The sequence below is a fragment of the Corvus hawaiiensis genome, chromosome 30, assembly GCF_020740725.1.
Source record: "Corvus hawaiiensis isolate bCorHaw1 chromosome 30, bCorHaw1.pri.cur, whole genome shotgun sequence".
Classification (NCBI taxonomy): Eukaryota; Metazoa; Chordata; class Aves; order Passeriformes; family Corvidae; genus Corvus; species Corvus hawaiiensis.
Genome location: NC_063242.1, coordinates 10828336 through 10851084, shown reverse-complemented (window position 1 = coordinate 10851084; position 22749 = coordinate 10828336). Strand labels below are relative to the sequence as shown.

The 22749-nt window shown below is 36.9% G+C and overlaps 1 long non-coding RNA gene across 1 annotated transcript in view; it reads right to left on the bottom strand.

Moving 5' to 3' along the window:
- The window catches only part of LOC125318617, a 44354-nt gene extending 26190 nt beyond the window's left edge, over positions 1–18164 (bottom strand). Inside the window, exons 1-4 of the long non-coding RNA XR_007200451.1 lie at positions 17804–18164; positions 11870–11903; positions 10858–10986; positions 650–749 (exon numbers count right to left, since the gene is read on the bottom strand). This is a non-coding gene — a long non-coding RNA (uncharacterized LOC125318617). The remainder of the gene's footprint in view (positions 1–649; positions 750–10857; positions 10987–11869; positions 11904–17803) is intronic.
- Between the last annotated feature and the right edge of the window lie 4585 nt (positions 18165–22749).

The following is a 22749-nucleotide window of genomic DNA, read 5'->3' as shown; positions in this document are numbered from 1 at the left end:
GACTGAAACCAATCAAAAAAATCCCTTAGAAAAAATGTAAATAATTGGCACAAGTAATAGTAAAATTTGCTACATGCTAGGTTCATCGGGAATGTCTATGAAAAATTGCCTGACAAATATATTATTGTATTAATCTGTACATATTCCTGAAATATGACTTCTGCTGTTTGAGAAAAAGGATAAGGAAGAAGCAGGGGGTTTATACCCTTGGTATCTCCTGCCTAATATGCTGTCACAAATTTGACTGCTTGAGTTAGTGGTACACATGTCAGTGGGGATCCCAACCCAAAGTTTATTTGATGTCTCTGCAATTCCTGCTGCTCACACAGGATGCAGTGACTAGAATAAAGACTCACAAAAAACAGTCTGCTGTGGATTAGCTATAAATATAGAACTGTTGTTACCTGTGTATAACTTTCTTTATAACAAAACCGAGCAGACAGCTTGACAGTCTAGCAACAGTGCAATAGGTTATTACACAGAAATCCACGTGTCCTGGGTTCCTTACTAAAACAAAGCTATTCATTCCTTCTAAAGCCGAACAAGGAATTTATTAGTGGAAAATAAATACTTTAAAACTTCTCTCCCTATGGAAAATCTCTGTCTCTCACACATTCACTGTGGAGTTTTTCCCCAGAGTAATCAATACCTTGGTCTTCTTTCCCACTGCGAAGGAGTAGATGTATCTTCTTACTTCGAAACTGAGTGTAACACAAAGCTTCTGTGTGCACAGTCCTTAGAAGTTCCATCTAAAACAAGAAGGCAAACAAGAAAATGATGAGAGTTACATCCAACCACAAATCTTTCCGATAGATGAGATCTGTGCAAAAAGCATGCTCTGAATGAAAAAAAAAAAAAGAAAAAGTGAGATGTCTTGCATTATATAGGAAGAACTATTCAAGGTTTCTCTAGCCAGATATTAATTCCATTCTTTACCAACTGCTGATAGTGGTTGCCTAAGGAAGAATTTAAGACCAGGACAAGTATACAGTGATATTTATCAAGTGTGTTCTCCATAATTTGAGAGTCTGTGAGTTAGTTTTGCATTTTTGTAATTCAGGCTTAAAAAGAATTCAATGAAATCTTCCTAGCCCTGAAGGGAAAAGGGAGAGTATTTCTAATGAATACTTATCAGAAAAAAAATAAATTAAAAAGAAGAAGAAAAATACCCCCAAACATCCCCACCTGCTCCCTAAAAAATCCTAGCCAACCAAACCAACCAACACCCAACAACCAAACACCCAAGATTACATAACAGAAAGGAAAGATGTCAGGGTCAGAGTAAACCTAAATATTGTCACTTTTTTATAAAATAAGAGAGGAGTGAGGGGAGGGATATTTTGCATCCGGATGCTTCTTAATCCTCCACAGATTCCATTTTTAGGTAAGAGTGCTTGCTACGTACAGCACCATTTTTGACAGTAGGGGAAACAGCATTCATCATTTGCTGCTTCCCTAATCCAACAGGCAGAATTAAGGAGTTGCAATAACTGAATAAACTGAAACAGTACACCTCAAGAACACCAAGAAGTAGCACTGATTTAGTTTTGTAAAAAAAAAGACACTTCCTTCCATTGTTATGAACATAATGATAGTAATTTTACCCTTCCGTTATTTTCTCCATGTATGGAATATGACTCGAACTTTTAAGTCTAGGTGAAAGAAGGAGTATTTTTAAATTGCCAGTGGATGTGACCCACCTTTTTTTCCTGAAGCTGGATTTCTGGAGCAGGAATCTACAGGAAGCATATTAGTCAAAGCAATATTCTACTGTTATGAAAGGAAGAGCCAAACCTAAATGCTTTCTCCAAGAAAACAAATAAAATTATACTCACAACAGGAAAACATCTAATATGTCTGGTTTTATGTAAAGATTTTCTTGCCAGGTTTACTTCCTCCAGGAGACAACAAAATAATTGCTGCACATCAGCTTTCTAGTGCTGCTCAAACACAAGTATCCCTGCAGCCTGCTACTGTATGTACAAATTATTTTGTAAATATTTAATGTATTTCTAATCATTAAAAAATATAATTAATCAAGGAGAAGGTTTTTTGGATCAAATTGAGAGTAATTTAGAAAAGGTATTTTTTTAACATTCCGGTTCTTTAAAAATACTTATTTTATTGTATTCCAATCAGTATATGCAAATGTTTGCTTTAATTAAAGTAGCACTTATCTATTTACTTAAATTTTTGCAGTGGTTGCTGCTTTAAATCTGCCCTTCCATACAGAGCACCAAGGGCATTTCAAGTTTATTGAATGAACAGGCATTACAGGCTGATTTCCATACAGTGTTTTTACCCTTGTGAGGGAAGACATTACTTAAATTAAATGATGCCAATGTCAATACCATGTCATGGACCTTACATTTGTGTCAATGAATAATAATGTTTGGTGCAGGGTGGAAAATCTTCAGCGTTGTTTCTAGTCACTACAATTATTACCTAAAAAAAAATAATGGTCAAATTCTGCTCAATCGAATTTTATGGCTATCCTCGCTTGCCCTGTGGCTGCCGCGCTGCCTCTGAAACGTCGGGGTACTCCAGGCAGGCCTTCCGAAAGCTTGGTGTGCAGGGACATCTAGCGGCACAAGGATTGCAAACCTAAGGACAGGCTGATTATTCCAGAGCCTGTGACTCCTTCAGGAGACCCAGAGAGGGGCGACCAAGGAAAAGAATGTGAATTCTTCCTGCTTTCAGGGACTCTAAGGAAGATCAGGAACCACTTGTACTGTTAGCTTCAGATGCCCTTTCACCAAACGACCCTTGTTAAGAAGGTAACAGGGAAGAACCTTGCTAACATTTAAACCTGTCATGTTGCTCTAATTTCTTGTATCAGTGAACAAGTCAACACGTGGCACTGCTGAATCTGCAATCCAGGACTGCTGCTATTTATTCTAATGACAAGTGTCTGCTTTTCATTACTTTATGTCCTTTTCTACACAGGTCCATATCATCAAAATAACTGAACAAATTCCCTTAATTAGTTTTAAAATATGACTAACTTTAGTCATGTTTTGTTTTTTTTCTTTTCTTTTGGAGAGAAACATTGACTGTGAAATGACTTCTAAGTAGGCAAAGTTTGTTTATGCCTCTCTGTTTGAATATATGTGTTACTAAACAATTGCACTACATGAAGCATAAAGGGGTGATTAATTTATCCTTAGTTTGTGAAGGTAGAAACAGCTGAGAATTTGCTCCTTTGAACTAGACTTTTAGGATAGTTCTGACTCCCTCAAAGGCAGTACTTGATTTTATTGTAGGTAATTTTTTTATGCTGAAAGAACAGAACTGTCATTTCTGGACAGCAGTGGTTACACATTTTCTACATCTGATTGTAGCTTACTGCAAACAAACCTCACTGACATAAGGTGTCTCTCTGACTTTAGTGATAACCTGGTTTTAAATTAATATGGAACATACCCTGGGGCGTCAAATTATGCTAAGCCTTTTGACTGTAGGGAATAATAGGAACAAAAAAGGAAAAAATAGACATAATATATATTCATGTGAGCATATCAAATATTTCGACTGATTTGAAAAAAAGTGTTCAACAATGAAATACTTACTATGAGCACACAGAGAAAGTGAAAAAGAGAGAGAACACAGTTATGTTATGACCAGTTCCTTTATGTGCACCAAATAATTTAGGCTACATCAAAAGATAAGCAGATACTACTAAAGATATGATTTTGAAAGCCCATTTATATTATTAACACACTTTCCTTCTGCCATGCAAAATTTTCTGTAATCATAAAAGTTTTGCAATGTTAGAATGTAAAATTATAGGAAACAAAAGCAATGTAAATGGAGATAAGAGCCTGCACAATCTGTACTGATTTCTTGTAAATTTACTGAGATTATTTTACTGAATTAAGAAAATCCAAACAATAGTTTGGGGTGGGTTTTTTTTTTTGATTTTCCAATTGCAAAAAATATAGTCACCATTGTCCTGTAAAGGTTAATTCTCATATTACACAGCAAAAGGCTCCCAATCAGATTATTTCTATTGCCTCTGATTTTCACATTTTCAAAATGATGATGTTTTCTGGGAAGATACATCAGAAATTATCTTCAAAATTTGAATTATGAAGACCAGTCATTGATAAATCTACAATTCATAAAAATCCATAGCATCTTCAACTTCCAATATTGCACTTTTTCTGTAATATTCCTGTGTTGGTTTTGCATGGCCTAGTTTTTGGTAGCGGGGGCCACAGAGGTGGCTTCTGTGAGGAAGCTTCTGGAAGTTTCCACCATGTCCAGCAGAGCCAATCTCTGATGGCTCTGAAGATGGACATGCTGCTGGCCAAAACTGGGCCAATGAGAGAGGCTGGTAAAGCCTCTGTGATGACATATTTAAGAAGAAAATCAAAATAAAGTGCGTGCAGTTTTTTCTAGTCAGAGAAGAGGAGGTGAGAACGTGTGAGGGAAAACAACGTGGTGACACCGAGGTCAGTGCAGAAGGAGGGGCAGGAGGTGCTCCAGCCACCGGAGCCGAGATGCCTCTGCAGGCCGTGGTGAAGACCATGGGGCAGCAGCTGTCCCCCTGCAGCCCATGGGTCCATGGGGGATACAGAGATCCACCCGCAGCCCATGGGGGAGGTGCTCATGCTGGAGTGGGTGGGTGCCTGGAGGAGGCTGTGATCCAGTGGGAGACCCGGTGGAGACAGAGGGCCCTTGCTTCCAGTCTGGAGCAGCCTGTCCTTGGAGGGCTGCACACCATGGAAGAGAGACCCATGGCACAGCAGTTTTGGGAGGGCTGTGTGCCCGTGGGAGGGGCTCACACTGCAGCAGGTGCGGTGTGGCTGCTGCTCCTGAGAGTGGACCCACGCCGGGGAAGTTCACGGAGAACTGTCTCCCGTGGGAGGGACCCACGGCCTCCCAGGGGAAGACTCCTCTCCCTGAGTTATGGAAGAAAACCTCAGGTAATGAACTGACCAAAATCCCCAGCCCCGATCCCCCTGTGCTGTCTGTCAGTGGGAAGGAGGGAGGGGTTGGGCAAAAAAGGTATTCTTTAAGGACTTATTTTTACATTTCATTATCCTGCTCTGATTTTGTTAGCACTAAACTCACTTTGTGTCTTTAAGATGAGCTTGTTTTGCCCTTGGAGTGTTTTCTCCCAGTCCTTATCTCAACTCCTGAGCCCTTCATCAACTTCTTTTTCTCTCCTCCGCCCAGCTGTGGCAGGGGAGGGTAAGTGAGCAGCTTATGGGTGCCTGCCATTTGGCCAGTTTCAAACCATGACAATTCCTCATAATTCTTTCTTGCATCTGGTTGTGAAAAAAATTCATCCTTTAATTTTAATACAATATTAAATGCTCCAGAGCTCCATCTTTCATATTAAACAGCCATTTTTCTCCTTGACAATTCATTATATACCTGGCATCAACAGGCAAATATTTTATTCACATGCAGAAGAAATCTCTGACAGCTGATTATGCTGTCATATTTTCCCCTGTAACTCAACTTATCAAAACATTAGCCAGCATTCTTGTGAATCACCATGGCAATAGTCACCAGATGTAGTATATGCAATGAACTAATTTTGGATAATAAACTAGAAGCTACTTCAGGGGAATTAGGATTGTGAAGGACTGCTGTTTCACACATACCGTGATTAGTCTATATGAAAAAAGTAGATAATGGCCAAGAAATCCAAACAAATATGATATGCATATGAATGGTATGATATGATATATGAATATGAAGTTCAAATGAATTTGATCAAGATCTGTACCTCAGGTAGTTTAACAAATTATTTAACTACATTCATTGTCTTCAACATATATTCAATTGAGCAGAGTGCTCCAATCAGTATTATATAAAAACAGATTCTCTTCTGATGCTTGGCTGAGCATCACCACTGTTGTCCATGTTACTGGGAAGAGAATATGATACAAAACACTGAATATTTGATTTTTGCTTAAGTAACATTTGTATTTGTACAGCGATGGAAATATTTAACAGTCATTTGCATTACCATGTGACTGAGTAACTGAGACCAGATGCAATACTCAGATAATGGACAGGTGTTGGGTGAAACTCAGCTCTGTTGCAGGAAAACTAGCAAGTTGTAACCAAGAGTTCTTCCTCCATATTTGAGAGAAGAAAAGCAGTGATTTATTCTAGCTGTTCTATTATGTACAAATATTTACGAGATCACTACGGCCCTGGCTGCAACAAGTTCTGCAGTGTCCATCCTATCCCATTCCTCTCCCTTCCCCTTCTGGGACTGGGGAGTGAGGTCAGGATCACTTCTGCTTCTAGGTGGCAGTGACTTTGGATAAGGTTTGGGATCAGCCTTTATGGGTCTCCTCCTCCCATGAGGGCTGTGCTGGAGCTCAGCCCCTTAGCCCTGGCCATTGCCTGGCCTGTGCTGCAGGGATACCCTTTGCTGATCCTTGCCTTCCTGACTTATCAGACATTGCTTGGATAGTCATCCTGTGGCAGCTCTGGTGGGACCTGCTCTTCTGTCCTTGATAAGGGCTGCAGGATTATATTCCACATCAGGACTCTGCAACACCCCATGCAAAGTGCATAAATGTGTATGTCCCTGTGAGAGAGTGAAAGAAGGTGACACAGAAATGTTGCTTATAGCACTACTCTTTACCTGTACTGAACAGACCTGAGCCAGTGGGAGGAATTGTGGTAATTTCTGTCAGCAGCTGCTGGGTAAAGAGGAAAATTACTTGTTTCCGGTCTCTGCAGAAGCTTATGGGCAAAGAGCTAACTAGTCATAAATGGAAAAACCATGAATGGAAATTTTCAAAACTTCCAAAATTCCTGTTTTGAATTTTTTTACAAGCTTTTTTCTCTATTAAGGAGCAATAATTTAAAATTATTTCCTTCCCATGGAGCAAATTTCTGCACAGCTTTACTCTTTACCTAATCTTTACCAAAAAAAAAGCCCAGATATTCTGAAATTCAAGCCCAGACCTCTGAATAAGGTCTCCATAGCTCTTTGCTGTTTGATTAAATGAATCATGGCTCTTGCTTCAGTGTGAAGTATGAATAATGTATATTCATTTCCTAAAATCATCAGTTATGTAAAATAACTTGAGGGTGTGGATAGTGTGGGGGAAGCGTATCCCAAGACACTCAGCACTGGCCTGGTTTTACTCTGACTGAAGTTAGTGAGAATTTTGCAGAGTTTAACAAGAGCATCAGTAAGTTAATACAGCTTCCTTTAAAAAGTCTTTTCCTTAGAACTTCTAAGCCGCTTTCAAAGCCTGAAATGAAAAAACCCTTTAGAAGAGCAAAACTGCTGTATTATCATTATATTGAGACTGATTTACTTAAAAAAAAAACCAAACAAAACTGTTTAAAAGAAACCCTGTTTTCAATGACTTGGAAGAGTTAGGGCTCCTGAGAAGAGCGGTGTAAGTAAAGTTTAATTAAAAACTCATAGGTTAATATTTCTGTGTTTAGAGAAAATGGGGTTATACAAATCACCCTTTATTTTGCATACAGGAAAAACCTTTTAATCTGATATAATCTTCTGAACATAAATACTGCTCTTTTTTAATTTACATCAGCAATAACAATATTTTTTTTTTCTATGAGAATCTCAACAGTGGCACAAAAAGAATTAGAATAAATGTCATGCTGTAATTTCAGAGGTGATCAAAAAGTTAATATTAATACATAATGCTGAAACCACTATTTGGATTTCTGAATAACGTCTGAAGAAAGCACAAGGAAATATTTCTTTCATTTGTAATAAGCCTTAGCAATGGTATTTAAAAAAATCTAGGAAGATGGTTGAAGTTCAAAAGAAATTAAAGTCTGAGGTTTGAGGTACTGCAGGTTAACATGATTGGATAATGAAACTCTCTTAAATGTAAGAAAAGTATTAATCTGAGCTGCATTTTCTTGGTTTTTTCCCAAGTTTTAGCCATTTCCCATAATAGTATTTCCAAGCTACATTAAACTCTGCTGTTAAATTCGTGTTTTCTAATATGATAGCCAGCAACCTTAGGGCTGGATGGGAAGGAGAAAATTGCATAGTTCCCGGGCTGCTCCCTTGTATGTGAAAGGGAACTATTTTAGAGGGCTGGTGGGTGTATTCCTCTCTTAAAACACTTTCATTTGGACAACCTTAATTTCACTCAAATACCATAAGCAGTACTTATACACAGTTTATATGAACACATAGTTTATTCATGAACTAACTGCCATAGTTAGTTTTTCAACTAACATGAGTATGTTAGTTCAACATGAGTATGCTCACTGCTTTTAGTGCAGACACCTGATGAGAGTCACTGAAGGCCAAAGAGGTCATGAAGTTGTAGATGTCTGTAGTTCCACAGTATAGACACATCATCAGAATTGCTGAGTTGCTGTCTTTCAACTCTTTTACTCAGGATTTAATATATGTCAAAAATGGCAATTTTTTCTCTCAAATCCCGATGTTACTAATACCAGTTTACCAATTTCATTTGTGTCACTCAGTTGGTTTTGGGTTTTTTTTATCTTGAATGTCTTTAATTTATGAACAGTCAGTATTACAGCTTATTATTTTTATAGAATCCAGATCATTTGCAATTAAGGCACCTACATCTGTGCAGATTCCCATGAAGGGGAGACAGTGTCAGGAGAGGAACACAAGTTTTTAAAACCAAAGTCACTTATTTAGTAGGATAACTTTAATGAGGATCCCAAGAAAACTGTACAAGAGACACCACTAGGAAGAGGTGTCTTAAGCGGCGGCAGTACTTCCTCAGGAAATGAGTTCCTTCTCATGCTTGAATGACCATCACTGTTTGCAGAGCATGAGAAGGTGCAAAAGCAGATAATGGGAGAGAATTACATCTTTGTTAATATTGCCCTTAAATTTTTAATTAGCAGCAGAAGAAACCTCTCTGAAGTTATCTGTCATCTCCTACCCCTCGTTTTCTTCCCTAGTAGCAGGAATGAGAGTTGCCTTCTTGCCTCCACACCAATTTTAGAAGACACTACACGTTATTTAAAATACGTCTGTCTCCTCACAGCCCTCTTCTGCCACCCACAACTATTCCAACTTGTACACTTTACTTTCCATTGTTCCCTACTAATTACTCTTACCACACTGGAAATCAGCTGACCTTCTTCCTGCCCAGAGACATTTCATGTGGGTTGCATTTTCCCTGTGTAACTGATCAATTTTTGTAAGGCCCAAACACAGAACATAAAAGAGAAGCACTAAGGACTTGTGAATATATTTCAAAGTTATACAATAACTGATCAGAAGTAAGTAAATAAGATGTCATTCTGCTGCCAAGGGTTTTGTTCTCAGAGGGCAAGTTAAGTGTGATGGAACCCAGTAGCACAAGATCTAAAATTTATTTACTCGTAGGATGAGTACAAGGGTTAGATAGCAATTCTTATTCTATCTCATATTTGCACACACATAAGTCTGCATAGGCTGCCCACATCAGACAAGTTTTCTAGTCCAGCTGTGATCAGCATCATGGTCTCAAGGGAACAGGACATATATTCCACCTGTCTGAGATGTCCAAGCCCTGGACAGCAAAGTGAGTTTAGCCTTTGGCACTGATGAACACATCTGTGGGTGTTCTTTCCCCAGGACAAGCTGCTGTCTTCATTATTTATTGCTCTCTATCCTAAAAATTCTGCTTAAGCCACCAGAGACATAACCCAAGCCCAATCTCTTGACTTTCTCATGTCCTAAGTGTCACAACCCATTGGTAGGAGTGTGATGTATGTTATGAATTCTCATCAGGCTGAACAGAGACACCAGACGTGTGTCAGAGAGCTCTTATATTTTATTGTACAGTCACCTTAATTCTGGCAACCAGTCTATTTTTTATATTTAAGAGGTATTAGCTAACAATCCCTTAAATTCTTACAATATGCTTCCACAAGAATGGTGGCTGAAAAGCCCTTAATTTTTTACAGTACACTTCTGTAAGTTCTCAACTCCTACAACAAACTCCCAAAGGCGCTGGCTAACAAGCCACAGCGCACTTCCACGTTCTCCCCACTCCCACAACAGACTTCAGTACAAAACACAGGGTAGAATATTATGGCTGTGCTTTGCCCAAGTAAACAAGGGAGGAGAGAAAAAGACAGAAGAGGGAAAGAGAGAACAAAGACTATCACTAGTCCTTGAATCCCACGTTGGTCCTGCGACATGAATGGTCTGGAGCTGAGGCTGCGAGACCATCAAAGAGGAGAATGAAAGAGAAGAGGCCCAGTCCATTTCACTTTGTAGTTAACTTGGTGCACACCTCTTATGTAAACTGCATTTTTTATGCTGACTTGTTCATGCATGTACAGCCAGCTCTTTTTGCCCTCCTCCAGGTGAGGTGTTTTTGCAGCTTAGAGGAAGCTGAAGGGGGTTTACCCCTCACGTGCAGACAGAAGGAAGCCCAGAGGTCAAAGCTACAACCCCTCTGCAAGGCGGCAAAGAAGGGGTAGAGCTCCTCACCCAAGGGAGCTTTCCTTCTGTTGCTGGAATGAAGGCACGAAGGTGAAGAAGAAAGAGGGGGGACTCTCCGTATGTGTTCCATGCAGGTTCATTCCAGTGAAAAAACAGGGACTAAGAGCCGAATTTTTGACAGGCTCCAGGGATTTTATACTGGGTACAAAATAAGCGGGGAGACGGATCACAGCCATGGGCTAGGGACAAGTAGGCGGGGTTGACAGCAAGGGAACCAATGCGAACAACACATAGGAGGGACTTAGGGAAGGATCCAATGGGGCATTGAGGGACAAAGAACTTTCTACAACTGATACATATTAAACAAGGGACATGAATATACATAACTTCATACATAAAAGAGGGAGGGGAAAACATTAACCAATCAGGGGAAAACCTGCAAACAGCAGAACAAAGGACTTATGGGTTCTCACCGGGTCTGCAAAGTTGCGTGCTAAACTTGGGTTGCTGACCATCACAGCTGGTTGTCTGAGTTCTCTTCAGGAGACAGAGTCCATTTGCACAGCCACATCCAAGGAGTGAGACCAGGCAGAGGGCTGAGTCTCAAGATGGAGTGGGAAGTCAGCTCAGAACAGCATTGCCCTGCTTTAACAAGACACTCTCTTCCAATCCCATCTGTCCAGTTGTAACAGTCAGAAATACAAAGTCCTCTACACTGTGTCAGTTGCCTTTTGATAACTAAACTGCTATTATCTTCTGGGGCTCTGCCCTAGATGCATTACATGGACGAAAAGCTGTTAGCTGTTTATGCATTTTTCTTTCCTAAACCATTAAAGGAAGGTGGACATAGTCCACCTCTTTAGGGTAAGCCTTCTCCATAATAATCATCTGTGCTTTGTTAGTGATCCCAGTCCGATAATTTAATGTGATAGAGCTGGGCAGATATAGCCAAGGTCTTATTTAAATGATGCTTTTTTATAGGCTTCACCCTATGACATTCCATCTCTCATTAATGTAATCTCCATTTAACATATCTGTAATTTACCTTCTTCTTCTTCTTCACACAATGAGCTACAGCTGGCAGCATGATAAGTGTCACAGGTGGTAGTTTTTGTTTCTTTTTTTTTTGAGAATAAATTTAAACAATACAGAGAGAACTTTCAGGTTTTTTCAGATTTAAGAGTGTAATGGGTACACAAGACTGAGAATAGATGTCAGTTCTTAAACAAGTAGTAGCACTGAATATTATCTCGAGGTGAAGGCTACCATCTGCAAACAGAGGAGTTAAAATATTTTTCCTCCGTTTTTCATAGAAGGTGGAATTCTTTGTCCTCCTTTGAGTTCAGGGGCGTAAGAAAAGTGTCAGAAAATTAGGAGTGTCCAGTTATCCCAGTCTATTCAACATATAAAATGATAGCCCTCATCAAATACAGAAAAAGAAATTATTGAAATATCAACACTATAAAAGCAGATGACAAGCCATACCCGTGTAACTGATGTCTTGGTACAGTCATACCCCCTGTAAAAATGAAGGAAAGTGTTAGATATCTATAATCTAGTGGGTAGGAGAATGTTAGAAGGATGGAATAAGCAACAGTCCATCCTTATGTCTATGAATTTAGAAATATTTATATCTGTGACTAGCAGTCTTCTTACCATTTTTACCACCACTTCTTCTTAATCCTTGCCCCTATTCACTCAGAGTTATCTGCCTCATTTTTAATGCTTCTCATCTATCTTGCACTCATGTTTTTCAACTCTTTTTTTTCTTCTTTTTCCTCATTCCTCACCTTTAATCAGTAGAACAGCATAAAGAAGGCAGAAAAAGAAGATTCTGTTGAACTGAAGAAAGAACACATCATATCAGGGTGAAATTCAAATTCAGTGTTCTGTTCCTGAAGCCGTATACAAACAGATGTTGAGAAAACAATATGAACAGGGTAATAACACTATTCCCCAGCATTCTATCGTCACCCAAATAGTTCCAGTTCAAGAGGTTACATGACCTCAATGCCTCAATGTATTTTCCTTTTAAAACCGTAGAGGTACCATCTATTCCTTAAGCAGTGTTAGCTTTTTGCCATCTTCTGCAGCAGGTTCTAAGGCTGTGTGTGAACAAATTTTCCTTTTTTTTTTTTTTTTTTTTTGGTTTAGTTGTTTTTGCTTGGTTTTATTTAAACCTGGCATTGTATATTACTGATGTACAAAAAGAACAATTTGCCTGCTTCATGGAAGCTAGAAGAAATAATGCGGAACAGGGTTTCAGCTGATAAGATTTAGAATTTACGAAAGAATTTAGGAAAAACTGTGTAGCTGTAACCTCTAGTCCGCCGATAGCTTCTTTGTTGGTGATGAAGGTTTTTACCTTATTCCTAAGACCTCTCTTAGCATAAATACGTGTCTGTGAAAGCGAGCTGGGGTTCAACTGGCAAAATAGTTGAGGAAGGATTTTTTTGCTACTTGTACCCATACATATTCTATTTCACATCTGTTTTAAAATTCCTTCTCATTTCAGAAGGCAGTGACTATTAATAGGCATGCATGACACAGGGGTAATCCCTTCTGAAATTAACTCTTTAAATTCACTACAGCATGAAATTACCATTTATAACAGTTAACTCACTGTTACAGTTTCATAAACTTGTTTTTAATAAACTTCTTAACAAAATTTTCAGAAATTTCAGAAATTGTCATCTAACGTTTTGCTGCTTTTTTTCATCACAACAGGCAGCTTGTTTTGCTTCATCTACAGTACAACTACTCTACTATGTACATGCAGGAGAACAGAGATTCTCTATTTCAGCACTCATAGTAGTTGAAATGTTCCCAATTCACAAGTATATCTATGTAAGTGCAAATGAGTCCAAGTTATTCTGTCTTCTGGGACTCCTGGCAGTGATATCTTGAAATTCAACTAGTCTTTCTCTGACTAGCCTATAATGTTTGAGATTTAATGGTTTTTAAAAGTATCAGTTTTCAAAAGTGATCTAGTGAGTATTAGTCACGTCTATCAATTATTTAATCAAATCTGGAAATGTATCTTTTGTGGTTGTGATATCAGACTTTATTTGACATGAAATATTTTTGTGAAAATTTATATTGATCTGCGAAACACTCTTACAAAACCTGCAGTGTGCATGTATCATCACAATTTTAAATGAAGGAATTCTCAAGTGTTTTTATTTAGATAGTCACTATTTAGCAGAAATGTGGCAATGAAGGCAGTTTCCCAAAAGATAAAAAAAGTAAAGATAAACACAATTTCCTCTTTTTTTTTTTTTGTTTGCTTGTTTTCAGAATTTTACTCCAAAAAAAGATTAATAGGAAAAAACACAAGAAAGAAACATCAGATACCAACAATGATGAAACAAAAACATGTTCATTTTTTTTTTTTCTCTTCTGTATGGTTTAACTTATTTTATGTAGAATTTTTTTCTCCTTTTTTAAGCATCAGACATCTTCACATGTATTCTTCATTTTGAAATCTTTACTAGCAGAGGCATCCCGCAATCTAAAGGGACGATACCACATTAAGGTTCCAATTTTGAGATTTAAGAAACCTAAATATTGTACTGAACTCAAGTGTTTATTTCAGGGAACCAGTACTAACAAATGGAAACCATTACTTTTTATTAGAAAATCCCAGAGAAAATAAATTTAATTTCAAGGTTATGACTGCAGTTTTGATGCAATCCAAATGAATCTCATAAAAACTCCTAAGTACTACTTTCCAACAGGCATAAAAAGTATGTCATTCACAAACGTTTAATATTTTTTTAAAGTTCATAAGTTTTCAAGTATTAAAATTTATTTGAGACATGCTGCATTCATACTTCCACAGAGACTTGACTGTATTTATTTAATTCTTCCATTTCTATTCACTTAAGACCACCTGAGAACTCTCACTCTGTATACCTTTGCAGAGACTATAAAGATATTTTATTTTAAAATCTCAGTAGTGACTACAAACCGTTTATAGGACTTTGAAATTAATGATCTGAAGATAAAATTCTTAGATCCAACCATGTTAATATTTATTCATACTTTCATGCCATCATTAATGGAATGGAGCACAGTCAAACAGATGCCAAGCTTCTAAGATTCAACTCATGAACAACTAACCAGAAAGTCAGACTTATTCTCATTGGAAATGAAGAAGCCTTGTGATGTCCTAATTAAAGCACTGCTGTTCCAAAGACGGTAAATAACACTGATCCAAGTAAGGATAACAGTTGCAAAGAACATCATGATCTCAAAAAGTAGTAAAAATCCACAAATAATTTCTAGTAAAACATCTCCTTCCTTCATATGACAATGTTGTACTTAGGAAACAAATGAAAGGTATATATTTTTATATCTATATTCAGAAAATGTTCAAGAATTAAAATTATCTAAAATGTTGATAGGGTTTAGTTTGTTTTTTTCACATAACAAACAATAAAAGGAAGTTGGTAAGCTTAGTTATGTACTGAAAACAGCGTAAGTGGATTCTGGTGCTCCTTTATGTCTTTGTTGAAGACAGCATTCCAGGGCTGTGCACACCAACCAGACTGACCAGATGATTGTAAAAAGACCCATTGTTCAGAAAGGCATCACAGTATTCTTGATTTAGTAAAGATCTTTGTGTAGTAATGGATTTCAGGTACCTAAAATATTATTAAAGTGTTCCTTTCATGTTTTCCCTTCCATAACTCTGAGAAGTAAGTCTTGGGGCATTTTTATCTTGAAAGGCTTAGAATAGTGTTATAAGGAATGAAGAATTTTTCCATGAGACATCCTGGATATTGTTATGAATTTTTTAGATTCAGAAAATAGCTCAGTGTTCTTTCAAGAGTTTAATGAGATTGCAAATTCTTCCAGGTAGTGCTCTTAACATATTAATGGACATACTTTAATTAATTAATTAATTATCTATATAAATGCCCCTAAATTGTAGGGAGGTGGATACACCCAGTCATTTCAAAGAACTCAAAGAAAAAATATCACCTAGGATGTATCAGTTCAAAATGGTCTTGAAGCAGAAAATTATTTCAGTATCACACAACCAGCCTACTACACATTTATTTTAAAGGTGAGAAAGTTCAACATTAATTTTAGACTAAAATAGCTTTTTCAGCAATAAGAATACTGCAGATTACTTCACCTGGGCAACTTTGGCAAGGACTTCAGTAGAAAACCTGGTGGGTCAATTAAATATAAGTGCTACACTGAACCTGTCCTTTGAGGGAGGAAATCCTATTGAAGAGCAATTTTCCAATACAATGAAAATGGAAAATGGATTTACAGTCTAAATGTGTCAGTTCTTATAAATAGAGTTATAACGAGAGTCTATAGAATGTCAGATAAAGAAACAGAGGACTGAATGGGGGAACAGATAACACTTCAGTATAAATGAAGTATAATTGTTCAATCAATAGTTTGCTTTAAACATTTAGGTAAGATTTCATTAGACATAGATCAAACAGGTGTCTCTTTGTACAGAGAGCAATGAACTGCAGGTTTGTGGTGGGAAAGCGCTCTCTCAGAAAAGAGTTAAAACGATCAAAAGCTACTAAAATGCACTGAAGCAGATCATGGTAATGAATAGTTTTTAACACCAGCTAAATAGTATCCTTTATCTTTCTTTCCTTCTCCCTCCCTGCCCTACTTCTGTGTCAGCAGAGGTAGCTGCTGAGGAAGGTTGGCTGCTGCAAAAACTTTCCAATGCTGGTATTTTTGAAACATGGCAGGTGTCATTCTTTAGGTATGAAGAAGCTGCTGCTAAGGTTAAAATCCATGCGTAGCATTGCATTCAGGCTCAATGAGCTCCATACGAGTAGATATTTGCCTACAGGACCATTCCCCAAGTATTGATGCAAATATTTTTACTGGTTTAAAGAGCCCTCCTCCTGCTTTAAGGGGTTCAGCAATCTAATCAGGGAGCAACAGCAACACTGTGTAATTTACAGCACATTTTAAAAAGCAAATACTCAAACAAATAATGGGAGCAGACATGATTGCTCTCTGTAAATACTCCAGGAATGAGCAGGGTAGTAAAATGCCCAGGAGGAAAAAGAACTTTTTAGACTAAAGGACAATGTTGGCAATTGGCAATAAATAAATTTAGACTGGAAATTAGGAGATTGCTAACTATTAGAAGAGTCAGACTATGGAACAGAGGGAGTAGTGAAGGAAAAATAGATTTTTGTATGTGTTTGCATGTGTTTAAAGACACATACAAAAAATTTTGTGAAAGCTATAAGAGAATAACAGGAGACGAGGCCAGTTTGCCCAGATTCTTTTCAGTTTTATGTCATACTTTAACAAGCATGATGAAGAGATGAACGGCAATTCATAGGGTAATACCAATTTCCATCTCTTTCAATTAGCTGGAAATTGCATTTTAACTAGGAAAAATTGCTTATAATTTGAAAATCTGAAGTGAAGAATAATATAGTTTCATAGGACTATTTCCCACACATACCATCATATATTTCAGAATAGGATATGTAAATGAACCAAAGCTTATACCTACTCCTCTGGCTAGATGGTATGTTTTATTGAGGGCATAAACCCACAGAGTCCCTTGAGAGCATCCTTTAAGTCCCCAAACTACAGCATTGCTTAACCTCCTTACCATTCTCTATAAGAAATCAGCAGCAAGACGTGTTAGAAACCCCAACACCAACTTAAGTTACTGCTGAAATATCCACAGACTTGAATGGAGTTTCCATTCCACTTGGGTAGTAGTTTAATTGCATATCAAGTTTGTCAAGCCGTTGAAGCAAGGTTTTGCAAATTGGAGTCAACAACTGCATAATGCTGTGCTAGGTTTACTTGTCTAAAAGTCAAGCCTTCCTTTTTAGTTGATTTATGTTTCAGGACAAAACCCAGAAAAACAAAAAGAAAATCATAAGTGCCTACCATTTCAAATGTTTGACAGAAATACAGACCTTGAAGTTTGAAAGATAGTGGTAGTCCATCAATAGAGTATGCTACTCCACAATCAACTTCAATAGCAATGGTACATCCAACATGATAGATTAAAATCCAACACAAATGAAATTATTAGAATGTGCTTTGCAGAAAAATGCCAATAAGTAATCTCAAAGCAGTTTCACTGACAGAGAGTGCAATGAAGAGCACTGATATTTTAAATGTTCATTAGCATTTAATTTAGAAATTTTTAAGACATAACAATGAGTGTTATTAGAAGGACAGTTTATCTAAATCTCTGAGATTACTCCTCAGTGGCAGTAAAACTTTACTTAATTTTCATGTTCTCTGAAATGGATAATGCTGTTATTAATTTTTTTTAGTGAAATCCATACAGGACTGAAAAAACATCTCAATCCCATTGTGCTGTGGGCAGTACAGACACCCAATTCCACCTGGACAGTTTTGGATGGAGAAAAAATTTTAGGAAAAGAGATTTCTTACCTTTCCAAGAGACAAGCAGCTAATCATTATCTAATGACACAAGGCTGCTTCCCTCCGTCTCCTTGCAGTCTTTTATGTATTTGACCTTGTTCCTTGGAGTTGGTCTTAAACCCATAAATACTTATCCTAGGAAGGATGGAGGGGGAGATGGTCTTCAAATTACTGCTTCTAAAAGCCACATCCCTTTGGTCAAGTACAGCAGTCTAATGGTCCCTTATACCCTTGAAAACCCTTGAATGGATTTCATATCTGGCAAATAAACTATGATAACTGCACAGAGAATTTGTGGGAAAAAGAGAAAAAACAAGCAAAGTTGAACTAGGAACCAAGGAAGAGGATAGAATTTGTCATTCCAGTGGGAAGAGAAATTCTCTGTTCAGTCACCTAGAGGGAACCATTAGGCTTAGAACCTCCTGTTATAAAGGAACAGGTGATGAGGAAAATAAAGATTTCCTTTGTTCCATAAAATAGGATATACATGATCAACACAGTCCAGAAACACTTCTCAGAACACAAGTATTTCCTTTACTTGATGAATATGCTAAAAAGTAAGCTATGAAGATGTCCTCTTTTTTTCTTTCTTCCACCTGTTCTGATTCTTATATTGTACTGCATCATGATTATGCATCCAAATCAAAAGAGAACAATATTACCTGGAGCAGCCTAGATAGTATTGCCAAAGATTTCTACCGGGGCAATGAAAAAATTCTGAATTTTGAGACCATTAGGACTGAGTCTTTCTATTTGGTAAATATTTAACCATCAGATGACTAAAAAAAGAACTATGTAAAAGATAAATTATCATGATAATTTAAATCTTTAAACCCACTCAAAGAGTTTTGCATTAATTTTCTGACTGGTTTATGTCAGTTTTAAGATACGCAGTCTAGGTCTCTTTTTGAGATGTTCTGTCCTGTACACTACTAGATACAATCCCTTGCAATGTTTAGTTAGAAGAACACTGAGGTTGTCTGCCACCACAGATCTTAACAGAAGAAAAATGTTTCTAAGATTCTTGGAATGTGGAATTTGAGATGTATTTTAAAACAGACTAGAAGTTGAGGTCAAATAGAAGTGGCTTAACATAAGTGGTAAGTAGTGAGAGAGTATGGAAAACTAGGATTTAAACAAGTTGTTTTGTTTTATCAACCATAGCTTTAAACTTGTCTTATGCAAACTCTTTTAGATTAGGATTTAGAGTTCTTAAACCCTTTCTAGAACTTTTCACTTAGGCTAGTCATGTGTTGTCATGTGTTGTAACCGCTGGACTCTGGGCCACTGTAGTCATATACTTGCTCAGTGCTTAACCAAATAATCTGGGTAGAAAACACGGTTGAGCTGAATGTGATTGAAACATTTTCTTAACCAGAAAAGATTACTAGCTTCAGCTCTGGGAAAAGACTGAGCCTTTACCTACTTTATCACAACCATGGTGACAGCCTAGTTTCCAAATTACTGGGTTCTGTTAGATGTTGTCTGTTCTATCACTACCATTTTGTGGTATCTTGGCTACTAGATGTCCCTGAAGAAATCTGTTGATCAGACAAAATAAATATTCAAGTATTGCTCTTTAGAGGAACAAGAATGTCCCTTTAAACATCTGAGTCTTTTCCAGGGCTAGGTAGGCTCTGAGATGTAGTTATGAGAAATTTTCTTTTCCTTAACAATTGCAACTTCATCATTACTTGTACTGAAGGATGTCTTAGAATTATTTAAATAGTATCATTGGAAAAATCACACAAGACATTTATTAGTCAGTCTGCCAGGTGCTTCTTCCAAACACATGGATACAATCCCCACCTGTGAAGAATTTCTGAGAACTTGTTAACAAAAATAAAGACCAGCTGTTTCTTTAATTAGGTTATATTGTGGATATGTAAAAACAAACTATAACAATTTATCAACTAAATAAACGAATGATTTTTGTTTTCACACTGCACATTAGGAAGAACATCTGTGTATCCAATTTTCTGCAATGAGTAGTTAATGGCTAAAACATAAATCATCTAATTAAAAAAATAATGTGATAATGAGGATAGTATTTGGCTTCCAACTTATTTTAGTCATTCTTTAGTTTTTTTATCCTTCAATACTGATTACAAAGGTGCACTACATTGCTGCTGAGCTATAATCAGTTTAGCATTTTTAGTTTTTAATAACAGTTTCTGTATTCATTTCAGTTTGTGATGATGATCCCAGCATGTTATAATAATTTGCATCACAATTCCAAATGAGAATTGATTTTGTTTGCAGGGGTAATTTCTCAGCAATTCCCCTTAATTTCAAGATGAATGTGTTTTTCAATTTTTCCAATTATGTAAAAAACAAACAAACAACCCCCCCCCATGGTGGAAACTCTTGGAGTTCCTAAGACCTTTATATCAATCTGTTTTCAGTTAATTGTCTTTAACTCTGTTGGAGATTGTTAAGCACTGGCAGGATGCACTGAGACTGTGGAGTGTCTGTCCTCAGGGATTTCCAATGCTTGGTTAGACACAGCCCTGGTCAACCTGCTCCTGCTTTGAACCAGATCTGCAACAGGGTGACCTCAAGACCTCCTACCCAAACTGAATCTTTCCATGATTTTATGAAAACAGTCATTAAACAGATTATATATCAGCACCATTGTATATTGAAATTTACAGGGAAGCAATTTCCACAATTCTGTCAAACAGGAATACAACTATAAATATTTTTAAATATCTACATTTTTAAAAGTTTTAAAGTCTATGTCACATTTGTGCATGTGTGGTTTTGCATATATACGTACATTTATGTATATTTGTTTCTGTCCATACATGCATTTGTACACATTCTATTATGTTAAAACATCCCTTTTAAAAATTCTTGATATTTGTATTTTATTTTCCGTTCATTCTAATTATATTTCAGTGTGTTTCATTAATGTAGACTTAATAATAATAATAAAGTAAAGGCTGACACAATGAAGATTGAAACTAGAGTTAGTCCACAAAATGAATAGTTTTGATTAAGAAAAATTAATAGCTTATACAAAAAAAAAAAAAAAAGTTATTTCCTTTAGAAAAACATTTAGTTGACTGAATTTCTTTTTTTTTTAAATGTTTTTGACTTCTTAGTTATTCTAAATAAAATTATCAGGAAATTTCAGGTTCCCATAATGCCAGTATAAAATGAATGTAAAACTAGGATATATACAGAGTTACAACTGCTGGTATATTTATTCAAAACGGAATATGACTCATTTATACAACTAATTATAGAGAAAATAATGTTGTTTTTGTGGTGAATTTCATCCTATCACCATCTGTTACATATTTCAGAACAGGTTTTTAATCCAGAAGGTGCTTTTACTTGGAGTGATGAAAAATCAATCTGTATCTTTATTACAGTACATATTAATTGCATTACAGACTTGATACATTAGAATATCGTATAATGTCCAATTCTTTCTTGCTTACGTAAAATCCATACTGACTTTAAGTTCATTACAACCAAAATACCTCTGGAAATCACACCCAGCACATATCATACACCATACAGTATTGAATGCACAATCTGTTCCTAGAAATTTTCATATGAAATATTTTCTAAAAGTTCATATTGAACTAGAGGAATAGTTGTTTTAGGTGAAGTGAGGTACTTAATGAGTGTCTCAATTCTGAGCAGCTTTAATGCCCCCAAATATTTTTTTTTTTAACAAAGTATTTTTCATCCTTCCCTGGAGTCTGTGTCAGATGATTGTCATGTATAGGGATGAAATGATACTTGTCTCTGCCAAACTATCTGGTTCAGCAAGTAATATTCAATGTAATCCAACTGCTGTCTGTAGGATAGCACTTTTATTCTTTTCTTTCTTTTTTCTTTTTTTAACAACTAAACAATAATACAAATCCATTTTAAGAGAATTGGCTGCTTGGGACACATTTTACATAGCTTTTCCAGGGCAAGCTCTGATTTCAGACTGGAACTTTCCCTGCTTCAAGCTGATGAAGATACTGTGCTCCTTCAGAATGTGAACCTGCACTACCCTGTTTTGTTCTAGAGGTAATTTCCAGCTCAAGGTCTTTGGTGGGGGGGGAGGGAGGAGGCCAGAAAGGGAATCTCTCAGGAATGTAGATTATTTTAGACATTAGAGATAATCATATGCTGCTTGACTTGTGAAACCATTTGCTTAAAAAAGTGCTATGACACTCTTAATTTAAGTGGAAGAGATAATCCTACTTGAGACTGATAAGGCCTGAAGTCTTTATTAGCTACCTTGCTGGCAGAGAGCTCTGGGATGGAAAGGATTAACTCACCTGCTTCATTTCAAGCAAACTAAGCTTGCAAAAGAGCCCTCAAGAGAATCTGATCACGTAACTGTGTACTGGACTTGTGTCAGCCATGGCACATTTGTCAGGCACCTACAGCTTAAGTTTAGGCAGCACAGCTAGAATCAAATGGATGCTGCAGAGAGTATATTTCATCACTTTCTGCTCTAAGCACTTGCCTATCATTTCAGATTCATCAATCCTACATTCTAGAAAGTCTGCTTTCCTTCTCATTCAAGATAAATTTAAGGAAAAAGCATTGATTCCTATACATGTCACTACAGATAAGGAGGACTGTCTTCCTCTCTCACACACATCTCAGTATGCATTTGAATGTAAGGAGAATCATTGAATTTAGCACCTAAAACATTACTTTTAGATAAAGCTTCAAAAGATATTAAACTATGTGGTCCAAAGACTTCAGGATAATAATAAATAAAACTATGGCACAAACCTGAGGTCTGGTCCGTCCACTTTCTTATTCCTGTCCCTATTCCTGTCTTCTCACACAGCCATTATATCCATATATTTCTATTTTTTTGACATGTCCCTTACCCTTGCCCTTAGTTGTATAGAATCACCTCTTAGACATGCTCACAGCCATGCCCCCGAGCTACTGTAAGAAAAATTAACTCTGTAACAGGTTCACAAGGT